The sequence below is a fragment of the Neodiprion fabricii genome, chromosome 2 (assembly GCF_021155785.1).
Source record: "Neodiprion fabricii isolate iyNeoFabr1 chromosome 2, iyNeoFabr1.1, whole genome shotgun sequence".
Lineage (NCBI taxonomy): Eukaryota > Metazoa > Arthropoda > Insecta > Hymenoptera > Diprionidae > Neodiprion > Neodiprion fabricii.
The window spans coordinates 31280750-31296555 of NC_060240.1; the positions used below are offsets into that span (position 1 = coordinate 31280750).

At 40.7% G+C, this 15806-nt stretch overlaps 1 protein-coding gene and 1 long non-coding RNA gene across 3 annotated transcripts in view; one reads left to right on the forward strand and one right to left on the reverse strand.

The window, feature by feature from the left end:
- LOC124176683 (leucine-rich repeats and immunoglobulin-like domains protein 1) overlaps positions 1-15806 on the reverse strand; it is a 308596-nt gene that overhangs the window by 230396 nt on the left and 62394 nt on the right. Inside the window, exons 1-2 of one of the 2 annotated variants that reach the window (XM_046558263.1) lie at positions 11857-13259; positions 5447-5483 (exon numbers count right to left, since the gene is read on the reverse strand). The gene's annotated coding sequence lies outside the window, so the exon portion shown is untranslated. Of the gene's footprint in view, positions 1-5446; positions 5484-11856; positions 13260-15806 lie in introns of those variants that run through there. The other variant, XM_046558264.1, reaches the window with a different exon arrangement.
- LOC124176689 overlaps positions 708-15806 on the forward strand; it is a 31772-nt gene continuing 16673 nt past the window's right edge. The window contains exon 1 of the long non-coding RNA XR_006869437.1: positions 708-810. This is a non-coding gene — a long non-coding RNA (uncharacterized LOC124176689). The remainder of the gene's footprint in view (positions 811-15806) is intronic.

Genomic DNA, 15806 nt, shown 5'->3' on the forward strand with positions numbered 1-15806 from the left:
CTACCGTTTGCAGCTCTCGACGACTTCGCCTACTGACGGTCTCACCAGACTACACTGGCTACCTTGGTGCACCTTTATATACACCTGGGGTAGCAGCCATCCGCACCTTCCGTATCGCCTCGACTGCCGGTGAACAGGGAGATAAAAATCCTCCCGGCGGCCGGGGGCATCGTTCTTCAAAGAGGAACTAGCCGCCTCCCTATCGACGAGGACTGATTGTGTGGGTCGTGGTCCACGGTTTGGCCAACCGTCTGACTGCACGACCTCAGGTACAGGCAGCTAGCTACTGCCTGTACAAAAGCCGGTGGAGGTGAACAATGAGGCGTCACTCTCCACCCGCTAACTTTGACCGAGAGGCACCCTGTGTGTGCCTCTGTCGAAGAAGTCCCCGAGGATAGGCAGCCTGGACTGCAAACTGGAGCGACTATGAAACCGTACGAGTTGGTGTCAACGACGAAATCGCGAGCAGCACATTGCACAACATCTAGCGGTAATTTTTGGAAAACTTACGACCACGCAGTAACCCATATTCGCCACAGGGGGATGGCCTATTTGCGGTGGGGGTCAAGCGACCAATCAAAGAAGAAGAATCATCTCACGACAACCGCGAGATCGGCGAGCTGAACTACGACCCGCTATTCTACGCTCGACCTGTTGAGGAACAGCTTCGTTTCCGATTCTTCTCCCGACCATTACTACCGTTTTAAGCTACCGTTCTACCGTCTATCCTACCGCTATCGTTCTACCGTCTATCCTACCGCTACCTTTATCTTTCTAAATTCTTTTCCTTCTCTTTTCCTTTCCTTCCCAGTTTTGTTATTTTATAGTATAATTTAAATTAGAGTCAGTTTGTGTGCCTGAGATCGACCGTTAAGGTAAGGCTTTTGCCTTTGAATTGTACTGTTACGAAGTTGCTCACAATTTCCATTCTTTGTCGTAATATTTATCGAATTTGCGTGAATCATGGTCCATGGTTAAGGTTTCTGTAAGCTGCCGTGTGGCTGCATGATTCCGGTCATTAATATTATATTTATTGTTTCTTGATTGCATCTTGCGAAGCCATTTTGTGTGAATCATGGTCCACGACTTCCGTGTGACTGCATGATTTCAGTAACTCATTATTTTCGTATCTGAGCGACCTCGTAACTGCCAAATAATTATCTCTTGTATCTAAGACTTTTCTAATTATTTGTGAATCTCTATTATTTTGCTTCCGTACTTTCTATCGTATTTTGAGCCCTATTGGCTTCCTATTTTATTCCATATTCTTCTTGTAATAGTAGTGCGCTTTATATTTTATTTCCGTTATTGCTTAGTATATTTTTATTTATTTTTGTGCCTATTGTATCGTAAATCGAGTTCCTTGGAGTACAAGCGGGCGTAGAATCACCCTTTTAGATATTACCGCACTTTTCTTTGTTATTATTGACCATTTTATATTATTTTTGCCTGTTATTTATTTGCCTGTATTTTGTTAAATTAAGTTCTGTGACTTATTCTTTTGTATTGCGGTGTATTTTTGTATGTTTCTCTATTTTTCTAAATTCTCCGAAATTCTCTCAATCTCATAACTTTGTATTTTGGTATTCTCTCAAAAGTTATATTTAGGAATCCACTATTTAATTCCTCCACTATGTAATGATTGTAAATTATCGAATCTACCGTATGAATAACTACCGAAGACCACCGAGTCGATCGTTTGCCAACTTAGTGAATTGTTACTAACTATCAATCTCTCATCTTGGTTATAATTTAGGGTAAATTTGTCGTACCTCTACCGAACTACCGTTTCGTTGTTTTCTACCGATCGCAGTAAAATTCTCTCGTTTTAATTAACAGAATAATAATTTTCGTAGTGTCATTTGCAACTTGGGTAAGATCACGTCGCCCAGTGACGTGTAGCTCTAAGTCAACTCTTGCATTATATCGCATCTCTCGGCCTACGTCTATTTTTCTCTGTTAACTACCGTCTCTCGTGTTACAGCTACCGTTTACTGCTTTTCTACCGATATTTTTATAAACAACGATTACCTGTTTTATTTACTACCGCTACCGATAACATCTCACTTATGTAACCTTCTCGAGAATACATGATCGACTGACTTATTCATTTTCCTTTTAATTGGAGTTTATTCTTTATTTGGTTATCTTCTTTAATTCTGGAATTACTGCTAGCTGCCTTGACCTCCGCCACTCTACCGGGATGTACGCGATCGTACCTGTGCCTAGCCAGCCATACAACGGGTTCTCTACTTATCCCTTTTGTACTATCTTGTGTTAATTTTATTGATTTATATTATTATTTGAGAATCGACGCTAATGCGTCTGGCGCCCAACTTAATTATTTTGTTGTGTTTTAATATTGCGGATGAGTAGAGAATCGCGCCAAAGTGTCAACGGTGAGTCCTCGTCCGAAAATAACAAAATCTAGCGTTACAAATTAGCGCTCGACGAGGGGCAGAAAAGACTTAACGTTACAATATATATATATACACACACAACCGAATGGGTAGGAAACTGCGTTAGATTTTATCTTCCTAAGATACATACGGGTAGGTATATAGCTATTTACTTCCGTATACATATCCATACACCATTTTGTAGGGGTTAAAAAAGCATTTCCATAAGTATCGCGGTTATGTTATGTTACGTTATGTTACGCTATGTTAGGTTATGTTAGCTACATTGTTCGAGCCATCCACTCGGAAGTAAGAAGAGATATCCTTGAGAGTTTGCCTGATAACAGTTATAAATTTTACCACATTCTTTCTCTTCCTTTTTCATTTCTCTCGTCTTTTCTCGTCTATGTACGGTCTCAAAACTCGGCTCTAAATTTGTAATAATCTGTTTTACTACAAGTTTGGATGAGAACTTGAGAATGAAACAAAACTCAAACGACGCTAATCACAATAATGAAATATAATTTCAGTGCTGGATACACTTTGGCCGAATCACTGCGGTATAATTCTTGGCCATGAAAAATTAACACATTCATTACGGAATCATAAGCGCGGTTTTAGAAGCTGCCGCGGGAAACCCGCATGAAGGGCGAGCAGCTGCACCCTGCGGACAATTGGCTTATCTTAATAACCCACCGATTACCCAAGAAAGCGGAGTCCAAGGGTCTGGAGGAAAACACTATATCATACAGGGCAATTTACCGCGCTATAGAAAAATTAATCACTCTTTCGAGTCGGCGCCGTTTCATCCGCGTATAAACCTCCCCATGCCGGAGACGCGCTTCTCGGATGCACGTACTTCGCTACCTCATTTTTTATAATGAGAAGTATTAAGTGGACAAAAAAGAGCAAAACTCTAGCCAAGATATTTTTCTCGATTGCCGTGCGTTCGTTAATGATTAATTATTACGTCCATGAAATACGCGTACTGTAATGGCATTTCTATAATGGAAAGAGAAATCAGTGAATCATTCCGCGTGCAAATTTATCCCCGAGGAGTGCAAGAGAACTTGCTGGATGAAATTATGCTGTTTATGTACGTATATACCCAAATATATAGTTCTAAAACCAGATGGCTCCATCTGCTTTCGGTGATACAGTTTATGCAAATGTCCCTTACGCCAGTTAGTTCACCGCTTTGTCAAAAGTTTTCCACCCTCCGCAGCTCCGAGATACGGTCCTAAAACCGTGGAATCCACGTATGGAACTGCGAATATATTGAATGCTAATTGATCGGATACATTTGATTAAATGGCAATGTGGACGCCCAGTCGCCTCGTGGCTGACCTTGAAACTGATAATGCGAATAGTTTAATGACGTTGGACGTGAAATACCCGGACGACGTTAGAAAAAAAATTCGACGACGTAATCATTGTGAGATTTAGAAGAAACAAAATCGATTCTATTCGTAAGCTGTGATTAGTTTGATCAAAGTGCAAAAAATTAGAAATAATGAATATATGAATAAGATGCGAGGTTAGATATTGATTTTTCATTTCAAATTACTTTTGAGGCAGATCTAGTAGACTTCTTCATTCTCATTTCACAATGGCGTATTTTGTTGAAAACAGTGTTGTTCACGAATTCACTGAAGCAGTATTTTTTTTTTCATTTCTTAACCGTATGTACAATAACGCGATTTTCTGATTAAAATTAGAAACAAATATTAGTGCGATATCGGAGGATCAAACATCTAAGGATAACAGCGTGGCAAAGAAATGTTTTTTGTACTTAGTATGCGGAAATTGGAGGGAATAGTCTTCCGAAAGAAGTGAGCTAATAAAACGTGTAATCGATTGAATATTAATACACCAAATCTTGACCGTTAATCTAAACTAGTTTGAAATATTAAATCGACATCCAAGCTTTTTTCCGCCGCATTCCATTTTTTAGAATAATCATCGTAGCTCGCGAATAAATGAATTTAATATGCCTTGCAGTTGCATTACCAAAAAAGTATTCATTCCCGACTATCCAACCCTCTCAGAGTGCGGTGCCAGTCAAGCATACGAACGAGACGGTTGTTTTTTCGTACAGGTTGTTGGGAAATTAGCAAAATTACCGAGAAAAAACGAGGGGAGCGAGGTGAGTGTGATGGGGGAAGTTTCTGAAAGCGGGACCAGCCTCGTACATCATGTCGCGGTATATACGTCAAGCGCTGATAAAGTAACCGAGAACCCTCTACGGTCCCCGGTGCCTAACCCTCAGCAAAGAAGACGAGGTCTTACGGTCAGTGTGAAAAAGCCCTCGGGGCACGAGAGGGAGTAAAACAATGGGTGACCTAGGACATCCGAGAAGCCGCTCTGAGAGGCTGCTCCAGCTCAAGCTAGCTGCTGCCGAAGGCAGGTATAACGCACTTCTATATCTGTATATACATATAAATGTATACGTATGTACCAGAGGCACATTTCGGACAGGCGGGCGCGTCGTGTGCCACTTGGTGCGGACAGCTCAGACACTCCTTGGTGATACATGTGCGCGTTACCCTACCAACTCGGCGCCCGACTCGCTTCCGGCACCCCATGACCGACCCTGGACCAACAACCTTCTCTCTCTCTCTCTCTCTCTCTCTCTCTCGCTCTCTTTATCTCTCGCTCTCCCGCCGGCGTGGCTCATAACTTGATGGGCCACTCGCAGCCCGGTCGAGAGGAAGTTCGAGAGAGGTTCAGAGGTCTAATCAGGCCCTATAATCGTTCTTACAATTACGAGAGACCCGGATTTCTCTCCTCTGGTCGCGATCGATTTCGTTGGAAGAACTTGGCTGGATAGATTTTTCTTTTTTTTTTTTTCAATAAGGAACGACTCTCAGTTCTATGAGAGCTGACGAATTAAACACAATGTGTATTAACAGCGACAGGGTCCAATTTTATACTTTTTCTATCGAGAACCGCAATATCAGTCCCATGAGAATCACTGTGGAAATCATTCCGCAGAAAAATTACATTTCTTTTCGTTTATTGTTTGGATGAAAAATTGAAAAACTTACAGGTCTGCGAGATCCTTGGGATGAGATACTGCTTCATCTGTAACAAGAAAGAGGAAGAGCGTTAAAATGATTTGTGAACTTGTGTGTTTTTTTTTTTTTTTTGTTCTTTTTCTTCTAGAAAATTGTTTTCAACAATTTCTTACGCCTGATAATCTTGACACTTAATATCAGGTCAGCTGCACAATTTTCATACCAACATCCAAACATGACGCGCATTATTTCTAGTATTTTTCGTGTTAATCTAACCAAAAATTGTAACCGCAGGAGAACTACGATTGGGTGCTGATGTGAGAAAATGGAAAAGAAAGTTTCCGCGTTCGTTCGGTAAAGTGATCGGATTACTTTTTTTCATTCTTTATTATTTACCGCAGCTTCCTAGATCAAATTGGCAGGTGAATATCCACGTCTATCGTACGTACGGATGATGAAATTTTGTCTTTCGCCGTGTAGTGGGAGCGGGCGGGTACAACAACGACGGATAATTCGGTTAATAGACCGCGAAACCGCTGGGCAAACAAACGCGGAAAACCTTGTTGGCAATCGTAAGCATTGCCGGGTGGCGTGTTATACGGTGGAACTGAATAATTGCAGCACGCTGGGTATATAATTCGATCACCTTTGTTTCGCTCGTTAAATAGATTATGAATACGCGGGGGTTCGGCCGGTCGGCTTGTCGGTCGGTCGGTTGGCACGGCGTGTATAGGTAGCCGCATTCGTTAATCAACCAAGCGATAAACTGTCTGTAGAATTGAATTTTCAACGCTTTCAACAAATCGATCGAGACCATCCCCCTCGCTCCGGTACTGCACCGGGGACTTGAAAGACACTCCTTAGCGCGATGACGTGAAACTTGACAATCGAGCCTGCAGCTTTGGGTTCACAAGTTTTCAACGAGCTTTTTTCGAGCAGTCATAAAACGGCGGCTTATCGACTGTTCGCCTATGCTTTTTTTCAGCGAGAAGCATTCCGGTGCAAAACACGCGAGACTACTAGGGATGAAATGGCGAAGAGCAGAGAGCAGGAACGTAGAATTGCCAATGGTGATTCAACGATGCTTAATCCCTGACTAACCCAGTTGCAAAATGGCGTGTATCGGCCTTAGCAATTAGTCTCGAATCCCGGGTAACGTCGGACCTGGATGGAGAACCTGCCCCGCGGTTACGGGGTGAATGCGGCAATTGAGTGGAGATCGAGAGTATAAAAATCATCCGTTTACAAAGGCTGCGCAGGTCCGACACATCGCGTGGAAAAGTTGAACACGAAAGAGTCAGTTCGGTCAATCAGGCGGTTATCAGGTTCTCCGAATCGCGCTTAGAATTTTGGTACTCCAGCCATGATCGAGGAGGTAAACACTGAAGACCAGGAAGGATATACCCCAGGGGTAATCAGATAAGACGGGAAGGTCTGAGCTAATGAGTAGCCTTATCTGCTGCCCTCCTCGCCCAAGGCAGGAAAACAGAGAAACAGAGAAACAGGTGAACCGAGAGAGAGAGAGAAGCAGGAGGAAGGATGCCGGGAGGGTGGAGTCGAGGAACGAGGAAAGATCATCCCTCCGAGCGATATAGAAATTGACATTGCCGGCTGAGAGGCCTCGGGTTCCGAAACGCGTATAATCCGGTGCACCGCTCGCTCGGGTTATGCCTTGTTTGAGGAAAAAAACACGAGGCATCCAGAGATACGCGTTGCTTCGTTATCCTTATAATCATTACTGTTCCGAAAAAAGATTCTCCTCTTAAAATTCTCTGCGCAGAAGATACAAGACATACCGAATGCCAAACTACGACGATTTTCTTCCCTCTAGCCCGATTTTCCGAAAGAAACAATACCTGTCGTTTCTTCTCGATGCAGACTAACGACGTTGTTCTTTCTCGACTTCCGCCTACCACGGTATCCAAGACTTTTATCAACATGGCTGTAATACGCCGAGGGACCAGGTCTTCTACCGAGACTGGAAGCCGGTCTATCGATATCGAATGCTAAGGATCGCGTCGACGAGGTCTTGATTATACCCGTCGATGCAACGGTATAAACGTGAATGGTGTTTTACGTCTCGCTGCAGTCTGGAGCAATAACTGGATGTTTTCATTTTTCGTGATAAATGGAGAATTTCAGGTTTTTGAAAAAGGTACGTCCACCTGACCGCGATTTCATTGTATAATTTTTTTCATTGTGTGCGAGTGATAAATTAATCGTAGAAATATTCGTCAAGGTTGAAATTTTTCAGCTAACGTGAACGATGTTTCACCGTTGTATACGTATAATAAACACGCGCTTTTACCGTGCGCACGAGAGATGATAATCGTACCTGAAAAGTGACTAATGTCAACAATTTTGCACCCCTTATAAACTGCAGCCTCGAGGGCGAAAACTGAGCGTTGGGGGTATATTTTACTTCTTCTGCTCCTTCTGTGTGATAAATAATTGTAGGTCAGACCTGACTTATCTGTCATCTGAGCGGTACAAGGTGGAGGAACCCTGAAGAAACACCCTACTTTTCAAAGCGTACATACTGCCTGCCTTTAATAAGCCGCACACTTCAACTAATTTGTTTCGGAGGAAGTGCCTGTATATAAGGACAGGAAGCTTACTTAGCTGCCACTCTCGGGCTCTATCTCTTTCTCACTCTTTCTGCACCACGGGAGACGGAGATTTCTCATCGCCTATATCGCGTGTCTGATGATATAAAGATGTATGCGCTAAAAAGCCGAATTCGATGGAAAAGGGCGAAAATAATTTATCTTTTTGCGGTATCCGTTACAAAAGCACTCAAAACGCATATCCTCACTGAAATTGGCCGAAAAAATAAAAAAGGGTGAAAGGCCTTATGTTTGATGTATACGTCCTTTCAGCACCAGGATATATTTTTATTTATCACATTTATAAATGGTATAAGGTCAGACCCGCCAGATTTGTGTTTTTTTTTTTTTTGTAAACGACGCAAAATACTTCGGAACATAAATATTTATCGATTTAGGGAAGAAGTTTTAAAACTTTTTATTTATTCAAAAAATAATATCGAACGTAACGGTATGAAGTCGTATGTGGGCACATGCGACCTTATACCATTAGTGTATGTGATTGGTTTTCATAAGGTTCGTGATGAAAGGGCATAACCGACGATAAATACGACCTTTTGCCGTCAATTCATCTATTTTTCAATTTTAACATTTTGAACGTGTCGTTACATTTTTCGCGTACATACAAAGGGCGAAAAAATACGTCTTTTTACCCTCACGCGTGGTAAAGGGTCTTATAACGGCGCGTACGTTCTTATACCATTAGACACGCGACATACGATGTAGGAAGCCATTTGCAAAACTCTGTCATTCCTATAATGAAATTGTACGATATATACATCCTTGTTTATTCAGAAAGCGAAATTCGATTTTATTTTGGAATGTGTTATAAAGTTCGAACCGTGATTATCAGCTTTTAACCACTAGCGCGTTATAACGTGCGAAATATAAACACTATTAACGAAAATTAAACTCACGGTAGGTGAATTTCGAAATCGAATAATCACGCCTATTGTATACTTATAAAAATTATATTGTCACTCCATACAGAGTAAATAATAGTTCTTCTAAAGAACCGGGTCGAAAAAATATATACATTATGTGAGCTTTTTTTGTACTTTCATAAATTTTCTCTTCGTGTCTTCGCGAGTAAGAATACCGCAGATGCACCGAGTAAATTATTTACACACGTTACCTAATTCGAAGCACGCTGTATGTGAAACTGAACGTTTATAATGATGAATGGACTGCTGGAGTCAGGAAAATTAGCGATTGTTTCTCTTCGGTATCCCGATAATTGGACGAAAATCAATAACGTGTACGGTATTTCTATCGTTCGCGAGTAATTTTGAGCAATAACGTAGCATGGCCGTTAGTTTTACGCTTGTCGAAACATCAAATTGAAAATAATATCGTCGCCAGTTAAATGGATAGAAATTATTTGAAATCGATACGATGATAAATTTGAAAAACAGAGCCATATAGTTCCGTTGACACGATTTCCTAATTTTCCAACACGCCTCATAGGCGTACAGCTTTTTGGCAAAAGTATGGGAATTTGCAAAACCTTTCGACCCCAGCGACGCGGGTCGAACTGAAATTATTTTTACCTGCAATATAATACAGACTGATTATTTATTACCGGTTTTATTAATATTATCGACATTGAGGTTCAACGAGCTGCAGAGCGTGCAGCCAGTCCGGAAGTAGTTTTTCGTGTTGAACAGGTGCAGCTACACGGACTAGATTTCATACATACCTCCACCCACTGCGGGGGAACGGTGCGTGATACAGCGTTATAAATTTGGAAAGTTTTTCGTTATTTATGCTGCTAGATAGCGCCGACTAGCCGCTGTTGAATTTAGAGCTTGTACCTACAAAACACGTGAAAAAGCTCAGCTGCTAATAATTCGGAAAAAAATATACATCCGCGTTGCGAGCAATGATTGCAGTGGTTATTACGAATTGCATGAACCGAAAACTTTTATTCCAAGCTTACGTTTTTCGTTACCCAAGTTTTAGCCGAAACCTCGCAGCTTCCCGCCCCAGGGCATCGAATCATTCAATCAAAATATCGCATTGCAGGGTTGCCAAATGTTGAAGAGCGGCAACATACAAATAGACCCATTCGCACATTTTCATCGATACTCAGGCCTTGTTTGATTGATTCGAAATTTTCGATGGATTTGAAGTCCAGCTTCGGAATATATGCAGGTGAAACTTTCGAGTCTTGTGTGTAAATAGCGACCAGAATTTACGCGTGTTGAAAATGTGATTTCAATTCCGCGACTGCTATGAATACCACGCATTAATTGTTTCAGACGATAATTGACATAGTTATCTAGTAACAATTATTATTGAATTACACTCGACATCAGCCGGCCACCTCTCGAAATCGCGTCGATATAATAATAATTAATTGTACCGAGGTACAAATCAAATGTCGTTATTTACTCATGCCAGGAAATAAATAATTACAGATACTGCTTGAAAGAACTTCGGATACTCATTGAACTTGCAACTGTCTACGAATCATCGACCTTTCCACTTAGCTTCTATTATAAAAAGCAGACAATTTGTTTGGTTATTTCCGGAAAAGAGACACTCACGTTGATATTCAATGGAAGAAAATTTCTAAAAATTGTGTTCACGGTGTTGTATTTTGTATCGTGGTATGGATATGATAATCGTACATTGATCACTTGCACTTCGACTCTTTCGTCCGCAATAGTGAAAATTGGAAAACTTAGATTATAAAATTCGATCCGATATTACAATCTGCGTGATCAATGTATAAAACTTTTTACACACTCGTTATTAAAACGGTAAGTAGACATTTTTAATAGTAATGTAGGTAGAATTTTTATCAGGACACGGAGAATATTCCAAGAGACTTAGATACGAGGTATCATAAAATTCCGTTTAACTGACTCGTAAAATGTCAATAAATCGTGGAGCGAGTGCAAAAAAAAAATTGAAAATCGTAGTTTATATATATACATATATATATATATAATATATGTATATCTGATTTATACAGCTTTTCAAACTACAACGCAGTTGCCGTAATATAAGAAGTAGAGAGAATTAAAACGCGTAGCTGCATCGCGCGCTCGATATTTATTCAACGAGCATAATTTCACCGTCAGTTATATTATGTACGTGTAATCGTATTTGATTAACAACATTATTCAATGACCCGCGAACAAATAACCCTTGACCTAAAATTGAGGCGAAGGAGAATGAAGGGACGAGAGAAACGAACATTGAGCCCATGCACTCAATATTCCGTGAAATTAATATCCTCGCGGAGGATCGTTGAATTTTTTCAAACTCTCTTTGCCCGCGGGTAGGGAAATAAGGAAACCGATTAAAAAAAAAAAAAAGAAATAAATGAAGTCGGAGTAATGAAAAGCAAGAAATAAAAGGGGGAAAAATCCCGTAGAAGCGATAAAGCTCTAGTTGCTCTTCTAAAACTTACGTGAAGAATTATGGATAGAAGATGGTTGCGCTGACGGAGGAAAATTTAGGTCGGAGGTTATCCAATAAAGTTTCAACTATGTAAGCGATGTAATTTTGTTAGTAATATCTCAACTCGTTTTTTACCATCATCTCTCGTACTCGAGGCTGCGTACCACCTGCTACTAAACTTTAGTCGATATTATTACACCCCTTCAAGCCCCCCGGAAAATGACAATCCGATTATTACCCGAACACGCAAGGCGATTAAACGATTTGCGAAAGAGATGCTTCGAAAGTCGCCCGCACCATCAATTTGTCCAAAATTTCATTCTCGAATTGCAATTTCTGATTCCAATTCCATCTCAACTCGGCGATCGATCAAGTTGCATTAAAATCACACACAACGATAAACAAAGACATGATATTACTGACCTGATCAAGGTGACGGTGCCAACTTCCGCTTCCTGCTGAGCACCCGCGACGGTATTGAATATTCAAGGAACGATATTCGTTCGGCCGTCCGAGTTCGGTTCACTTGTTCCCGCTTTAGGTACTTCACTAGGGTTTCACTCCGAGCCAGACTCCCGACTGAGTCCTCAAAGTATAAGTTTTAAGATTGAATATTTTTCATTTCCATTCCTCAACTGCGGTGTCGTTTCCCTTCCCCTGCCCCGTGTTAGTTCGAGATTACGAAATTCACCCGGCGATTCCGCGGCGAAACTCGGTGAACAAACTTTTCCGCAATATCCAGAGACCGGTATTACCTTTATACGGATATCATTTCTTGCCCAGGCAATGTCTAAGCGTACTTTTTATATGGATAAAACACGTATTCTGACAAGCTTAATTTGCATATCGTTATGTTGCATCCGTGTTAATATTGTTATAATTATTCGTTACGTTCGAATGGCGTATTAACGTTTCATTTATACATACGTATATGTTTATTTACCTGCGTCCAATTTCACCGCATCTTCATCGACTTCGAAATGTGAATTACGGTATCGTTATTCAATAAACTCTCACACTCTGCGGATAATTTTCGTTATTTTATACGAATAAAACACCATAAACATTTTATCGCTCCCTCAACATATGTCCAATTTCTCGTTACACAGGCTCCCGGAACGTGACCCGAAAGGGTTACTCGTTATCCTTGTATATAACGGTTCCGCGTATCGTCGCTATACATTTAATCACGTCGTACATTATAGATATAATACAAGGTACCGGGAGATGAGATACTATTGTTGCAACTTCACATTTACGTTACGCGAGCTTTTCCGTCATCAACTATTCACGCCTCAACGATACAGGTTATACGTACCACGGATATTTATAAATTTACGTGAATTTATCACGCTATTATTTGTTACTCCTTATTATAGATATATAGTATAGTGAAGATACGTGTCACGTGACGAAACGAGAATATTATCGAGATACAATTCAATTACACTTGATACTTTATCTTCTCTTTTAATTTATGTTTATTTATATTTATCATTCGTTGTCCCCCCTCTCTTTCTCTCTCTCTCTCTCTCTCTTCCTGCACAAACGATTTAGCACTGATTTCAAAATCACATAATCCTCTTGAAAGAAATTACTTTACGATTATTTTTTAATTATTTGATTAGCGTCTCGGCAAGAGGAAAGAAAAGGAAGAAGAAGTAAAAGATGAAGGAGAGAAAATTAAAAAAATTATCGACACATTGAAGTGAAAATCAGCTCCAAAGTTTACAGCCGATAAATTCCGAGTTTTCCTTGTGAAAATCTCGGAATACGAACGTACTCGCGATAGAGATAAACAAGCAGATTAAAAAGTTAGAAATAGTGCAAGAATAAATTAAAAAAAAAAAAATAGAAACCAATGAACGAGAATTTGGAAACCTGAAATTCAATCTAGCGTTGATACAACTCGTTAATTAACAATCTCGCAACGGAGCTGAGAATATTGCTTAATACAAGTTAAATTACCAAGTAAAATTACAACCCGTCGTGCGAATGATTAAAGGGACGAGGATCAGACGTGGCGGTTAGTGGACATATTTAAAATATTATGCGTAGAGGACAAGAAAATTTTATCGTGCTTGCGGTTTTTATCAGCTTATTACGCTGTCTGCGACGTGCTTGAGAAAAGTATAACTGCGCGACGGTTGCCAGCGTCGCGGACGGTGAGCGGTGCTCGACTGAGGATAGAGGCGTCGCGACGTCCCGCGAATTTTCGCGTCGGCGCCGTGACGCCGAAATCGCAAACGTTGCTGCTGCGGATACACAACTCTCCGTACCTTTCGGGATCGGCGTCTGTGTACACGGACGGACACCTCGGGAATGCGACGTACGCATCCGACGAAGGAACGAGAGAGAAACAGACCGAGCAACCCCAGTGTTGATGAAAGCCAACAACAACACCTTCAAGGACTTCCCTGCTTACATCAACCTGTGTTTGCGTCGTTGCGAAGAATTGCGTCAGAAGTGATACAAGAGCGCTCAATTGTGGGTAGCGAAGATGAATTTTGACCCGGCCAGACCTCAATTTTCGATTTTTACCTCACATATTGATAATTGGAACAATTACGGAAACACTGTCCTTCGCTCGAATAATTACGATTCATTGAATCTATTGGTACTTTGTGAATCTGAATCTGGACAGAATGAACTGGTCCAAATATCGAATCTGTTTAGAAAATTATCCACCGGTCATTTTTGTTGATAAAACGAAATTCTGAATTCAACGAGTTCAAATTCACTGGTTCAAACAAATCGACTGAATGCAATTTATTTGGCTTGTTTAAATCAGGTTCTTCTTTCAGCGTGCACGAAATGAATTATTGTTCATTTCGATTTAAATTCGACATTTCAATCTTCCTTTCGTTTACTGCAGCAATGCAAAAAAAAATAAATAAAAAATTTATACACATTGAGACTACTACACGAACATGCACAAAACCGCAAAAACTTCGTTATTCAAAATTCATCGAGTTTTATTTTAAGGATTCGGCAATGCGTACATTATTTAGCTGATCGTCGAAAAGCAGGAAAGATTGGGATGATTATTTCCATGACGTTGAGGGTTGTACAACCGTCTAAACAGCTTATATTAGGATCCACCAACGAATACCGGAAATCGATGATTTGAAGAAGAAAGAGATTTATTCAGCTTGTGAAGCGTGCGATATTTATTCACGTCGAGGAAACAAATATACATGACTTAATAATATGTTTCTCGTATAATGGCACGCATACCCCGTGAATACGTACATGAAGGTAGGTATACATGTACATGCCTGTTTTCTCCCCCCGGAATCCTTAACTGCTGTATTATGCAGATCGTGGAACGGAAGGGCTGAAAATCGGGGCCGATAGATTTACATTAAAGCGTAACCAGAGGTTTTCTGCCAAATTAGTTCCTACTCTCGTCCCATAATATACTTGTATCGTTATTCGCGACAACAAGACGCGACGTGAATGTCAAGCCGAACAACAACCCTTCCGCCTAGCCCGCCGACATCGATCCGCTGCACCTACATTACACGCACGATCCGCGAGCGTTTTAAAAATACTTCCAGTGGCATAATGTCACGCGAAAATGTTCATCCCGCGTAAATAAAATATCCAGGTATTATTTGCGCATGGTGGACGAAACCAAGGGGATGATAAAGCATCTCATAGTGGGGGTTACCAATTTGGTTAAACAAACAGCGAGCATTGAATTTTTAATTACTTCCTCGACAGTTTCGCGTAGTTCTTGTTGCATGGAAACAAAGCCGGTTTAATGAGACGGTTATTTTCAGTTAAATACATCATGAAAAAAATGTACTGTGTGTGACCGCATTGAAAGTGCGTATGCTATGAAAATGTCAAGTATCAGTACCTTTCCCCCAAATTTCGCTTTTCTAATTCATAGGCATTAGGTGCTCGTTACTCCTGTAAGAGTGTTCTGATTGCACAACGATGACGGATTTAATACAGAAGCATAGAACAAAACTGATCTGCACTAATGAATTACAGATATAAGCTGCGAATTTTTGACAAAATTTTCATCTGCAATTGTATGGCGATTATCCGTTTCCGCGATCAGCTTTTCGAGGAATGTGCTTTTCGAAGAATTGAAACTGCAGCGATCGGTGTAATGCGTACGAAATACAACCGCGTCACTTTTCATCCGAGTGAACATGATCGTTGATGTAACGAATTCGCTTCGACGAATGATTAACGAATGCATACTATATACGGTTTCGCCGCGAGATAAATTTTGAAAGAGGCATTGAAACCGGCGGATCGCGCAAAATTGCGCTCACGTACGGTGCAAATCAAGTATACACGGCTAATTATATAGGCGTTTTAATTAATATAATACGTCGCGGTTTCTATTCCGAATC